The sequence below is a fragment of the Ictidomys tridecemlineatus genome, chromosome 8 (genome assembly GCF_052094955.1).
Source record: "Ictidomys tridecemlineatus isolate mIctTri1 chromosome 8, mIctTri1.hap1, whole genome shotgun sequence".
Taxonomy (NCBI): Eukaryota; Metazoa; Chordata; class Mammalia; order Rodentia; family Sciuridae; genus Ictidomys; species Ictidomys tridecemlineatus.
The window spans coordinates 75,923,360-75,936,937 of NC_135484.1; the positions used below are offsets into that span (position 1 = coordinate 75,923,360).

Genomic DNA, 13,578 nt, shown 5'->3' on the forward strand with positions numbered 1-13,578 from the left:
CTATATTTTGATTTAGCTTAATGTTTTAGAAAGAATATAAGTAGACATGGGTAGTATATAACTTTGTTGCGCATCATGAACACTGAAGCTTTTTCAATCTTAGAAAGTGCTTTCTAAGAACACTGTTCCTTCAGAAGAATGTTCTTTTTTTTCTGTACTGCATTTTAAAATTGCATAGGGAGTTTTAGATAAATGGAGAAGTACATTCCAAAAGCCACTCTAGCAGGAATAGAGTCCATCAAGTATTTAGATAGTAAATTTTTATCACTTTACAAGATCTTTTCTTGAACCATACACGAGGGGAAAGGAATCCCATGCGGTAGTGTTCTCCCTATTTGCAGAAGCATACTAAAGACCTAAAACAGAGGCAAGGCTAGAATGCCAGGAAGAGGGAAAAAGAAAGGACAAAAGGCCATCATAATCTCCATGTTTACTTTGAGATGCTTGTTTAATGACCTTTACATAAGGGCACACTCCTGCCTTTAAGGTGAAAGTATGATCTCAAAAGCTATAGTTCAGAATTATAATGATGTATCTGAATGCCATGGACCATTGGTGTCAAAGGATAACGCTTGGGATCATCGATGAGATTTAAACAGACAAATATTCTAGAGGAATGCTCTTGAACTATACACTTGCTACTTTGGCTTTTTGAATAACTCATGGGTAAGCTTTTCTGCTAGCCTCCAGGTAGTGTGATAACCAAGGAAGCAACAGTATTGGGAAGCTCTTCAGACACTAATCAGCTGAGGAAAGAGTTCATTGGCAAAAGTGTCCTCCAAGACACTTCCCAAGCAGAGAGGACTGTCACTTAAGGGGGAGAGGGAGCCCTCATATCCAATCACTGGTAAGCATCCAGCAGGCAGGAAGATGCTCAGGCAGTGGCTGGATGAAAGTAGACTTGAGATACCCAGCTCTGGAATGAAGTCATCTTCTACAGTTTCTTTCCTCACTGAGAATGAATTCAGGGTGGTCATTCTTTGAGGTAGAGGTGCTTCTTCGATTTTTATTACCACAGTAGTGCATCTCTGTGTCTCAGGGGGGATATACATAGTCAAAATGGATTTGCTTATTAATGACTTTCAGCTTGGCTGATGACATCCTCCTTGACAGAAAAGGCTAGTAAGGAATTGGGTTCTTCTGGGTAGACCTCAGTGAACTTCTCCAGGCTGGTAGACCCTGAGAAGGGACACTTGAAGAACTCAGACCAAGATGTCCAGGATCCCCCAGAGAATATCAGACTCAGGATCTGAAGAGTCAATGCCATCAGAATCTATGGGGAGATGTTCTGGAGGGGGCAACTAGGCCTGCAGCTGCTGCAAAGGTGCACATAGTCCAAGGGTGAGACCCAGACTTGGTCCCACTCCATTCCCATTGGTCTCCACCTCTACTTGCCCTTCCATATCTAGAGCCTGCATCCCCAAGTGCTGTCTTAACCTTTGGTTCTCAGCTACAAGGCCATGAATTTTCTCTCTTAAAACCTGATTTTCTAGAAAAAAACAAATCTCTTTTTCCAAATCTACTACTTGTTCCAGCTCACTCTTTTGAGCTTTCTTTCATCCTAATTTTTTTGTTTCCTCCTCAGTGCCATCCTCTCAGGGCTCAGATGCATGAGGTGCTGTTACTTGTGCACCTGGCCACCAGTGCTGTCCTTTCATGAAGAGCAGGGCCTGCCAGTGGTGGCAGGAGCAACCTGGCCAGACTGTGGGGAGTCCAAGACTGTCTAGAACAATGTCCTGATTAGTATTTAAGTTCTTCAGGTATCTCACCACAGCCTGTATTCATCATATTGTACCTGAAATACTACAGAAACTAATTGTTGTTAGAACATTTTAAGGATTGAAAACAGTGTTCTCTTTGGGGATACCAAAAAGATCTTCCCTGACCTTGCTCTGCAAACTATAGAGAAACTAGGAATTTGGTTTATTTTTTACCTGCTGGATAGATAAGTGTGGAATGACTTGGTTGGTGGATGCTCTCAGCTGTACAGGGCCTCTCTACAGAAAGAGACAGGGCCTCAGGGGCTGACCTTCTCTTAACTTTTCTGCTGCTACCATCCACCATCTGTTTTGAATTTTTAACCAGTCTTTACTTCTTTTCTCCCACATCATTAAGTGGTCTCAACAACTTCTCTTCAGTGTTTCTACTGAAATATAAAACATTTTTTTCTAGTTTTCCTTGTTTCCTGGTAACTAAGGGTATAAATGGAGGGAACCCTTAAATTATTATTTTTTTCTTTTCAATGGATATTTTGTTTCTCTTTTTACTTAAATCCTACATTAAAGAATAAATATGTTTTCAGAGCTAAAGCTGTATTTCTTGGTATTTCAGAAAGAAAATAGACTCAGGTCTTTTTTGAATGTTTCCTCCTAGGAAGTCAGATGAGGGCTTTGAAGAATTAAAAACAGTAAGGCTTTGGGTAAGGTCAGAGAGATTTAATGTTGGAAGATGCTGCCAAAGATTCTCACCTAAGGGAGAAGAAGGAATGGAATGTGGTAGGTAAGATTCAGTCCTGCATGAGACTTGGAATGAAAAATGGAAGAAAATTCTGGAGACACATTCCAGATAAGGTTCTAGAGACAGCAAAGAAGAAAAATCCCAGATGCTTGCAGCAGCAGTTGCCATTTCTGAATACTATTTATTTTTAGGAAACACAAGTTTCACATATGTGGGTAGGAAGCTTGATTGGAACAGAAACCCGATGCCTTGTTTCTGCTGTTTGCATCCTATCTCTAAGGCGCTGCCTTTCCTTATGGCTCCAGAGCACTCTACAGGAAGTGTTGAACATAAAGAGTTAACTGAGGATGAAATAGCTCTTCTTTTCTGAGGATAGAGTAGGAAGTGATGGGCTATGGTTGAAGCATGGAGAATGTGGGTTTGATGTTTTAAAAGACATGCAGGGCTATTCAGTGCTAGGATATGGCAAATTTATCAACATGGTAAAGTCTTTTTTAGAGACTCCCCCAAAATACTGTTTTGGTGATAACTTAAAGACAACCTCTTAAAAAGCTTTTTTTTAGCCCAAGGTTCTGTGAAAGAGAAACCAAACCTTAAGGCCATCATGTAAATAGGTCATGCTTTAATTTACCTGACACACTTGAAGACTAGACATAGGTAGTTGATCATTTTGTGGCAGTAGCAGGAAATAAGAAACCCAAGCTGCATGTATCTTTTAAAATCTCCCTGGCAACCGAGTCAGCAAAGGCCATCCTTCCAGCACTTGCTGCCAGCTGAGAGAACTGGCTTGAGATTCTTTGAGGATTGCCCAGCACATCAAGATCTTCTGTTTCAGTAGTCTTTTATAAAGGGCCATCTCTTACCTCTACGGTGCTGTCAACTTTTTAAAAATTATATGTATATATTTTTGTACTGGACCCATGGTGCTTTACCACTGAGCTACCTCTCCAGCCCTTTCTAAATTTGACTTTGAAATAAGTTCTCCCAGAGTTTCTCGGGCTGGCCTCTAACTTGCAATCTTCCTGCTTCAGCCTCCCAAGTAGCTGGGATTACAGGTGTGCATCACCATGCTGGCTTTACTTATTGTTTTAAAGTTCTGTTCATATAAATTGTTGTCTACTTCTAAAAGCACAGAATTCATTTGAGAAACCCATAATAATTTTTAAGAAAACACTCAGAAGAAGATGAGCTATAAAAGCAATGTTAGTATTAAGGCTGGTGAGCATATGTAATTAGTTCTACCCCATAATGAAGACTAGGGCAGAAGGTCCTATAACTTGTTTAGGGTCACATTGTTAATCCTACAAGTAGCTATATATAAATCCTGAAGGACAAAAACATAATGTTCCAATTTTTGTTGGTAAAAATTTTCTGTAATCCCAGGGATTGGCAGTACTTGGCACAAGGGCTACTTTCTTTCCTCCACCCCACTGCACCACTCCAAAGGCATAGTAGTATGTGACCCTGGTTTTCAACTCATGTGGGCAGTTGGGATATTTGGAGCTAAGTCATGGGGCTGCATTCTGGAGTCATGCTCAATAATGCATAATGTTTATTTTGTGAAGTTGCTGATGCCTGAAGCTCAAATTGGACCATGGTTAGAACATTTGGGGGTACAGTTTGCCAGTGCTTCTTAAACGACGGATGGACTCTGAAACTTTGCTTTCATGTGCTGTGTTGACAGTGGACTTGCCATTGGAGGTAGCTCAAACATGATCAGGACAGAGCATGGAGATGCCTCTCAAGTAAGGTCAAAGAGAGTGACAGCAGAAGTTGATGGAAAGAGAAACCAAGTACAGGCACAAGCCGCGTCTCTGCACTTCTCTTTCTTTTTTCCAGAGATGGTGCAGAAGGCAATTCATCCAGCTGTTCAAATGCTACAAGCTCATCATTCTTGATTCCTCTCAGTACCTTATACCTGTCCCCAAACTTCCCACCCACCCATCCAATCTATTGGCTATTCCTCTTGGCTCAACCTTTGGAATATCTGCAGTCCTACCTTTTGTTTTCTACTATTGCTGCACTGGGACAAGCCCATCCTCCCCTCTCACCTGAACTATTGAAATCACCTGCTTTGTTTCTTTAACTCCATTCTCCCCACAGAGTCTGTGCTCCTTAGAGTTGCCACAACAATTCTTCAAAATATAAACTGGATTGCATCACTCCCTTGATCTAAAGGTTCCAGCAACTTCTCAAAATGTTTTGAGTGGAATAGTAAATCTTTCCTGTGATCTGTGACACACTGAGCTATCAGGAACCTGACCATATCTCTATTTGGCAACTCTCTCCCGTTACACTGGTTTTCTTGCTTTGTCTTGAACCTGTCAGGTGTGTCTTCATCTCCAGGCCTTTGCATTTACTGTTTCCCCTGCTTGTAATGGTCCTTCCCATGATGATTGATTGACCCTGAATTTTGGTCTCTTTGAATGTCATTTCCTCCAAGAGGCCTTTTCTGGTCACCCTATCTGAAATAATACCAACTATCTGTATCTGCCTATCTTTGTATTATTCACCCACCCTGTTATTTTCTTTATTTTTCATTAGGCTTCTCATCTCTGCCTGACGTTGTATATCTAGTTTCTCTATGTCCTCTCCCTTAGAGAATGTGAGCTCCTTGAAGGCAGACCCATGTCTGTTCTGTTCCTTGCTCTATCTCTAGATAATAAAACAGTGCGGGGAACACTGTAGTTATTTATTAATAAATGAATCAATTGAATTAAGTAACAAAGTATGCCAAGTCCTTTTCAATTTAGGTAGCCAAAAGTGACTAATTATAATTGTATGTTTTCGCTATACACACACACACACACACACACACACACACACACACACACACACTCCTTATAAGATATAGGGCCTGTGCTGGATACTTTGGTTGTCTTATCCAGTTTACCAAAACAGCAGCCAGATAGGTGCTTTTATTATCCCCATCGTAATAATGACAAAATGGAGGCTCAAAGAGGCAGCTTTGCTCAAGGTCACACAGTTATTAACTAATAGAAAGTAATTAAAGTAGGTCTGGCCTGACTTCAAAATCTTAACTAGATAACTGTGCTATATATTACATCTCCTAATTTTTAATGTGCCAAAATCCTATCAGAGAATAAATAGCATAACAGGGATTTTTTTCTGTATATATTTTTACAAAGGACTACAAAAATTATAGAATATATATATTTGTTCCTTTGAGATGAAAGAAGTTACTCAAATACTCTAGAAACTAAGTATCATGGAAGATCACGTGCAGTAATATAAAAATACAAATAAATTTTTCAGTTGTATTAAGTTAAGCAAAATTTTAAAAGCTCCCATTTCGTACCTTTCTAGTTAAAGAAAAATGTTATGCAAATAAAAGCCATCGTATTGGCACATTTACAAGATGCTTTCCTTTCCCTCTCTGAGCTTAGTGTCTATTCTTTTATTTCTCGCCCTTTTCATTCCTGTCACCTACACTTCAGGGCCATCTTCTTTTGCTCTTGATGTCCTTTCCTTTGCTCTCATTTGTGTAGCTGTCAGCATTTCCTCTTTAGGTGTCACTCCCTGCAAGCCCCCACTGGATGATTTCATTTTATGGAGAACCCTTAACCTCTCCAAGATGTGCCCCAGTTCTCCCAGAACTTCTCACCCTCTCTTCTTTTGGGAAGTGAATGGGAGGTCTAGCCCCCTTCTTCAGGGTCTTTTTCTTCTCAGTCTTCCCCATCTTACCTCAGAACTTCTGTATGCAAGATTTACACCATATAAATTCTTGTCACATTATCAGGTGCTCTTTCTCCATGAGAATAAAGTAGTCCTTCACTCTTTCCTAAAGTATAATACTTTCCATTGTACCCTCTTTCTAGTTCCTGTAATCAACTCACTGAAGCTAAACTTCTAAGCAAGTAACCTCAGATGCCTGGAGATATTAAGGAGCAGCAAGACAGACAAAAGGTGTTAGAACTGGAAGATACCTTAGAAGTCATGGGCCTGGTTCTTTTGTTTTGCTGTGTCATGTTTCCGTTTCTGTCTGTTAGCATGCATTTGGCTATATGTAACAGAGTGTTCAAACTAAGGGCTTAACATGATTTGCTACCTTCCTTAACAGTAAGTCTGACTGTGGAGCCCACCAGTATCATGCAGACCCAGGTGTTTTCCATGTTTTCTCTCTGGCCTCCTATCCTGAGGTGATCATGATCTCACACACATACACAGCTATAGCCTTTTGAGGGAATAGAGAGAGATGTATTTAGTTTTCATGCATCTCTGTATTACAAAGGAAAGCTTTTTCCCAAGTGACCCCAGCAGAGTGCTGCTCATACTTCTCTCTATGAGGAAGCCAGGATTGCCCCAAAGTGACATGTTAGCTTTCTGACAGGTAGGGCATAGACAGGGACAGGATTCTTCTGATGCAGAAGAGGGAAAGAAATAGCTATTGGTGAGATAACATTCCTGTCTGTCATTTGTACTAAGGCTGACAAGAAAAACTTCTGAATCATCCACATCATTTTTTTTTTGTATTGTCCAAATTGGAAGAATTTGTTTCTGTTTACAAGTGTTTGTGGGTTTAAGCTTCTCAACTAACAAGAGATAGCCAAGAAGTAAGGGAGGGTGAGTAGTAGATTTTGTTTTTATAATAAAAAAACAGCAGAAATTTATTTCTTATAGTTCTAGAGATTGGAAGTCTAGCATGGCCAGGCTCTGGTGAGGGTCTTCTAGATCACAGACTTCTGACTTCTCATTGTGTCCCCATATAGCACAAAGAACTAAGGAACTCTCTCAGGTCCACTGTAGAAGGGCACTAATTCCTTTCCTGGGAGCTTCACCCTTATGACCTAATCACCTTCCAAAGGACCCTTCCTCATACTGTTACATTGGGGCTGAGAATTCAGCAATGAATTATGAGGGGGATGTAAAAATTATTCTATAATGGGGGGATGGAGGAAAGGAAAGAGGGAAAGGAAAAATAAATTTAAAATAACTAGTATATAATTTTGCATATATATTAGTTCATGTGACACATAGTGTGAGCTGCTACTATGTAATAAAATTGTATATTAGTCTGTCTCTGGACTTTGTTGTATAGCTTCTTATTTTCTTTTTGTGGAAGCTCAGAGTTAGACAATGATATTATGCTAAAAGAATGGCCAATCTTTGTTTTTCTTTCTGGCATTCAGTCAAAGGGAACTTGTCCCAGTAGAGCTTTATAAATCATATAATTAAACTTAGGACTGAGATTTTTAGATGTAATAGAGAATGCCTTTCTAAATTTAGGCTGCTGACAAAAGTATATATAACAATGAAACAGAGAGTAACTAATCCTAATTTTTGATTCAGTTATATCTGGTAAGAATTATTAAAGGAAAATTTCTTCTAATACCTATCATTAATTTTTAAATTATTTTAGATTGAGACAGATAATAAGCCAGTTATAACCATCTCTAATTATTGTGTTTTATATATGTCAGTTATATACATCAAGGCCTGTGTTAGGTTTCAAGGATCCAAAGATATAGATATGACTTCATTCCTACCTTTAGAACCTGTAGCTCTAGTGGAGGAGAGACATATAAACTAATTACTATAATTCTGTGTAATAAGGACTACAACAGTGGTATATAAGGTAAGAATTAGCATAAATGACATTGTCTATTCTGTAAGGTAGTTAATGTCATCCTCATTGCTAAGTGCATAAATAGAGCCACAGAAATCCAGCTAACTTAAGTAGCAGAGTCAGGCTGTGAACTTGCTTCCTAGGCTGCCTGGAAGAGAAGATTGAAGTCTCTCTTCCATTTGAAGGCAATATCTATCAGAAAAAGACTCCATGGTAAGAATTATTAAAGGAAATTTAACTATTTGAGATTGACCCTGGGACATAAAACCTCAGTAGGGTGATAGCAGAAACATTCTAGGAAATGAGAACAGCACAAAAAGGTATTGTAATTTATGGCAGAGAAGATATCAAGAAGGTAGTTGAATCTTCTAATGAAAGGCCTTATCCTCAAGATAAAGTATAAGATAGAAACCCTATACTTAAACTTATACTTTAATTAAATACATTTTGCTCAAGTTTTAAGGTATAAAGTATAAACTTGAATTATTCATATTTAATTCAATGGACAAAATTACTCTTTTCCTTTTTTTGTGTGTGTGTGGAGGGTACTTGGGGATTGCTCAGGGACACTCGACCACTGAGGCACATCCCCAGCCCTATTTTTTGTATTTTGAGATAGAGTCTCACTGAGTTACTTAGCACCTCACTTTTGCTGAGGCTAGCGTTGAACTCACCATCCTCCTGCCTCAGCCTCCCTAGCCTGTATTACAGGCGTGCACCACTGCACCGGGCTCAGAAGATTACTCTTGGGTAGTTAATTTGCCACAAATATATCTAATTGTGCTGGAGGTGATCCAGAGAAGAGATCACAGAGCAGTCCAAGCAAGAGGTAATGAAGGCCCTCTAATAAGGCCTATCTAATCTAAAAGATATAAGTAGCCACAGTTTGGAGCACTGTTTAGATTAGTTGCTATTTTTTATTTTAGTGAACAATGGTTTACAATTACTAAAAGTTATTTTCCCACTACAACTATTTCTTTCATGTTCTTGTGAATGAGTTATCTTACCTCAAAGAGGTTTTCTTAGATAAATTTTCAGTTGCTTAAAATCTCCCAAAAGAGAGATGCATAATTTGTGGCAAGATGGTACAACAAGGAGGGTCAGTATATACACTCCTGCCCAGAACAACTGAATAAAACTAAACAAAGGTGTATTAAATAACATCATTAGTCATGAGGGAAATGCAAAGAAAAGCCACCATGAGATGCATACCACACCTGTTAGAATGGCAAACCAAATTAAAAAGACCATATCCAAACTTGGCAAGGATGTACAACAACTGGAACATTCATACACTGCTGGGAATGTAACATGATAGAAATGTTTTGGAAGTAGTTTCTCAAATATCAAAAATTACTCAACTAGTCTACTCCTAGGCAATTACCCCAGGGAAATGAAAGCATATATCCATTTATTTTATGAGTAATTGTGTATAAATACTCATAACAACTTTATGTAATAGCACTGGAATTACCCTCAAATTTCATTAGCAGGTAAATAAGGAAACAATTTTGGTATGTTTGTGTTATGGAACTATATCTCAGCAATAAAAAGGGTCTGAGCTATTGATACAGGTAACAAGGTGAGTGAATCTTCAGATAATGTTGCTGACCGCAGGAATCTAGACCTCTTCCCCACCAGAGAAGAGTTTCATTCTCTTTATATAAAATTTAGAAAATGTAAACTAATTTACATTGACTGAAATTAAATTGGTGGTTGCCAAGGGGCAGTAGGGAAGGGAGTAAGGAGGGGGAAGAAAGAATGTAAAGGGGCATGAAGAAACCATGAGGGTTGACTTAGGTTCATTTCTTTATTTTTTTGTGAAAATTTTATGAATGCATTTTTCTAAATTTTATCCAATAGTATACATTATAATATGTGTAAGGCTTTTTTTTTTTGGTAAACTATACTTCAGTAAAGCTGTTTTTCAAACTACGAAAAAGATACCAGCTATGTCTTCCTAAGTTTAAAACTTTTAATTCTGAGGACTCAAATATGACAAGAAGCATTTAAATTCTCTTGGATTTCAAGAATATTTTTTTCTGCAGTTTATAGCTATATTTTGCTTTCATTTAATTTTTTTTAAATTCTTTAAATGGAAACCAGTTTTTTTGTTGTTGGTGGTGGTGGTGGTGGTAAGGAAGTGGAACAGTAGAAACATACATAATCTACTAGTAAGACCATAATTTGATGTCATTACTATGAAAAAACATTTTCAAGTTAAATGTGTGCATGCCCCACTACTGAACAGTTCTTTTTCTAGGTACATATGAAAATAGCAGTTCTAAACTGATTTCAAGACTCTTTTATGCTCTTAAGTTATTGAGGAACTTTTGTTTATGTATTGAGAGCTTTTGCTTATGTCAGATATTTACTTTATTAGAAACTAAAACTGGGAAAGTTTTAAAATATTCACTTTTAAATGACAATAATAAACCTATTGACATGTTAACACAAATTATACTTTTAGGGGAAATCATTATTTTCCAAATGAAGAAAATTAGTGAGAATGGTGGTATTGTTTTATAATTTCACAAATCTCCTCAGTGTCTTTCTCAATAGAAGACTGTTTCTCTATTCCTATATTCAATCTGCTGGAATGTATTATTTCATTTGAATATAGGAATAAAATTTGGCCTTACAAACATATGTGGTTGGAAATAGAACTATCTAAATAGCCTTTTCAGAAATTTTTGAATATTCTTCTTTGGTACTACACAACTGTCCAAGAGACAGTTTCTTAAAAAGAAGTTGCATTGTTGAATCTGAACCACATCCGTGAACATTTTGTATTCTGTCATATTAAAGTCTGTTGGTCTGTCTTATACTTTGAATGGATCTTTTACCCATGCATTATTTTGTAACATTATTCACTAGTCATTGGAAAATATTAGTTTATTGAGTTATTCATATCTTTCAAACGTTTACACATTTCATTACATAATTATTGATAAATGAAATTAATGTCACCAATAATATCAAAAGATTTTCTGAAAACAGGAAATATGTCAAGCTTGCTGTGGGAGAGATGTTTAAAATTTTGATGCTTGTTTGAAAGATTAAATTTTGTCATTGATAACTAGTACTGTCATTTTCTTTGAAGTCACAAGCCCACTTTTCTTTAATCTTTGAAAAAATATCTCCCACTCTGTTCTAAGTCTGAATCACTATAGTTTGAAGTCTGTCAAACATTTTTTAAAGTGAAAATAGTGGTTCAGGAAAAAAATAGTTAGTTCACCTCAATTCAATCTGGAGTTGCTTTGCTGTGAAACAGCTATTGATCCTTTTATGCATCACAAAAGTTTTACGCACACTTCCCATTTAGTGACGTAGAGCAGGACAGCAAACATTTTCTATGAAGGCTCAGATAACAAATATTTTGGGCTCATGGATCACTGAGTTGAGTTGAAACTGAATTTGTTATAACTATTCAACTATGTCATTGTAGTGTGAAAGCAGCCTCAGATGATATATAAATAAATGAACATGGCTACATTCCAATAAAACTTTCCCAACATAGGAAATTGGCAAGATTTTCCCAGTAAGCATATAGTAGGCCAGCCCCTGATATAGAATATTAACAAAATTAGTATAATAGCAGGGTCAGTGGCACATGTCTATAGTCCCCACTACACTGAGACAGAGGCAGGAAGATTACCTCATTCCAGGAATTTAAGACCAACCTGGAGAACAGAAAGACCCCATTTCAAAAAAATTATATATATATATATATACAGTAAAAGTTATTATTTTCATTAAATCTTGAAATATATATACATATGTATAGTTTGTGTCTTTCTTAAAACCAACTTTCCTGCACTTTCAATAAGTAGCATTTACTAGACTGTCAGCCCAGAAATCTGGAATAGTCCTAGATTGCTTTTCCTTTGCTTGTAATATTCATTTGCTCACCTGGAAATCCAGTCAATTGTATCTCCTAACTATCTTTCTGCTCCTTTCATTATCTCCTTCCATCTGCACTGCCTTCTCATCAGTTCAGTTTCACCTCTTTCATTCCGGACTCTCAACGAGGCTTTTTAACAAACTGCTTTCCTATCTTATAGAACATCTTTCCATACAAAGGAGATTGTTCCTTGTCCTGTGCCTCTCTTATACCTGTCATATGGTATTTAATAGTCACTGAATAAAATGGTCATCTGTAAAAGCCAAGTTTTTTTTTGGGGGGGGTGGTATTTTTCTGCTGAAAGACTAAAAGGAGCTCCTCTTTATCCAAAAGATGAAATTCAATCTCTCAAGTGTGAAATATGACACTTTATTGTCCATTCCCTAATCCCTCAGCTTAAGTGTCCTCCTTCCTATATATCACACATACCTAGCCCACAGATCACTGTGGCTCTCCAAGGATACACACCTTTGAAGGACTTATACTTTGTACACTTGTTAAAAAATTTAACCTTCTCACTTTCTCACATCCCATTGCTTACCAGGGACCCACTCAACTTTCCTTCCCCATAGATTCTTTCCTAATGCCCCTAATATATTCTCAAAATGCTCTGTGTATGTAATAGTACTTACATATGATTATTTCGAGCACTCACTCTCTCAGACATTTTGTAGCTTTTATAATATTCTGAAAGGTATGAGTTAAAGAGAGATTAAATAATTTTTCCAGATTATACATTTAGTTGGGTTTGAGGTGGGCTCTGGATCTGGGTTTTCTGCTCTATCATGTTGACTTTCTTTACTCATCTCTTATAGGATTTTAGCTCTTACTACATGTATTTGTCTCCTCTGTGTTTATAGAACCCAATTCAATAATAAAATGAACAGAAGATTTGTGACTGGCACAGAATCTTAAGGACAAAGTAGATACATGATATAATCTCAGGAAACCATATTATAGCATAGTGAGTTTTTCTTTTTCAAAGAGATATTTATATTTTGGGGAAGAATGTTTTTTGTACATTTTGCTCAAAAATCATTTATTGTGCAGAGCTCTGAAGTACTGTACAGGAAACAGACATTAACGTGACAGCCTCCATCTTTAAGGAGTTTTGGTGTGGCAGGTTTGCATCTAATGTGAAAAAACAGCAGGAACAGAGTGATTCTGGTGTTAAATTAGAGGGTGTTCACATGTGGGACTGTATTTTAAAAAAGTACCAGGAAAGCTTTCCTGAAGGATGAGTAGAATTGCAATGAAAGCAAATACTGGGAAAATATTGACAGTATAGGAATGAGTGAAAACTGGAATTTGAAATAAATGTAAAGCATATATAATTTATATATATTTATTTTAATCTTCTCCATTTATAATTCAAACAATTACTAATATCCTTAAGTTTAAGCAATAAGAGCCACTTCAGTGATGGACTGTCAATTTTTGCAAACCTTGTTTATTGTGGATAGAGATAAAGTAAATGTGTAGCTTAATGATTATTGGGTGCAAATTTTGAGTAAGAAAAAGGGTGGATTCGTCTCTGCATTTGTTGCCTGGGATGTCCTAGGAATTGGGATATCACATGTGGTTCTCTGCAGGGTGGATATGGCTTATAATAAAACCCATGCTGTATATG

The 13,578-nt window shown here is 37.2% G+C and overlaps 1 protein-coding gene and 1 pseudogene across 14 annotated transcripts in view; one reads left to right on the forward strand and one right to left on the reverse strand.

The window, feature by feature from the left end:
- Snap91 (synaptosome associated protein 91) overlaps positions 1–13,578 on the forward strand; it is a 123,210-nt gene that overhangs the window by 28,563 nt on the left and 81,069 nt on the right. The window lies entirely within an intron of this gene.
- LOC110598101 (uncharacterized) lies at positions 732–6,157 on the reverse strand (annotated as a pseudogene).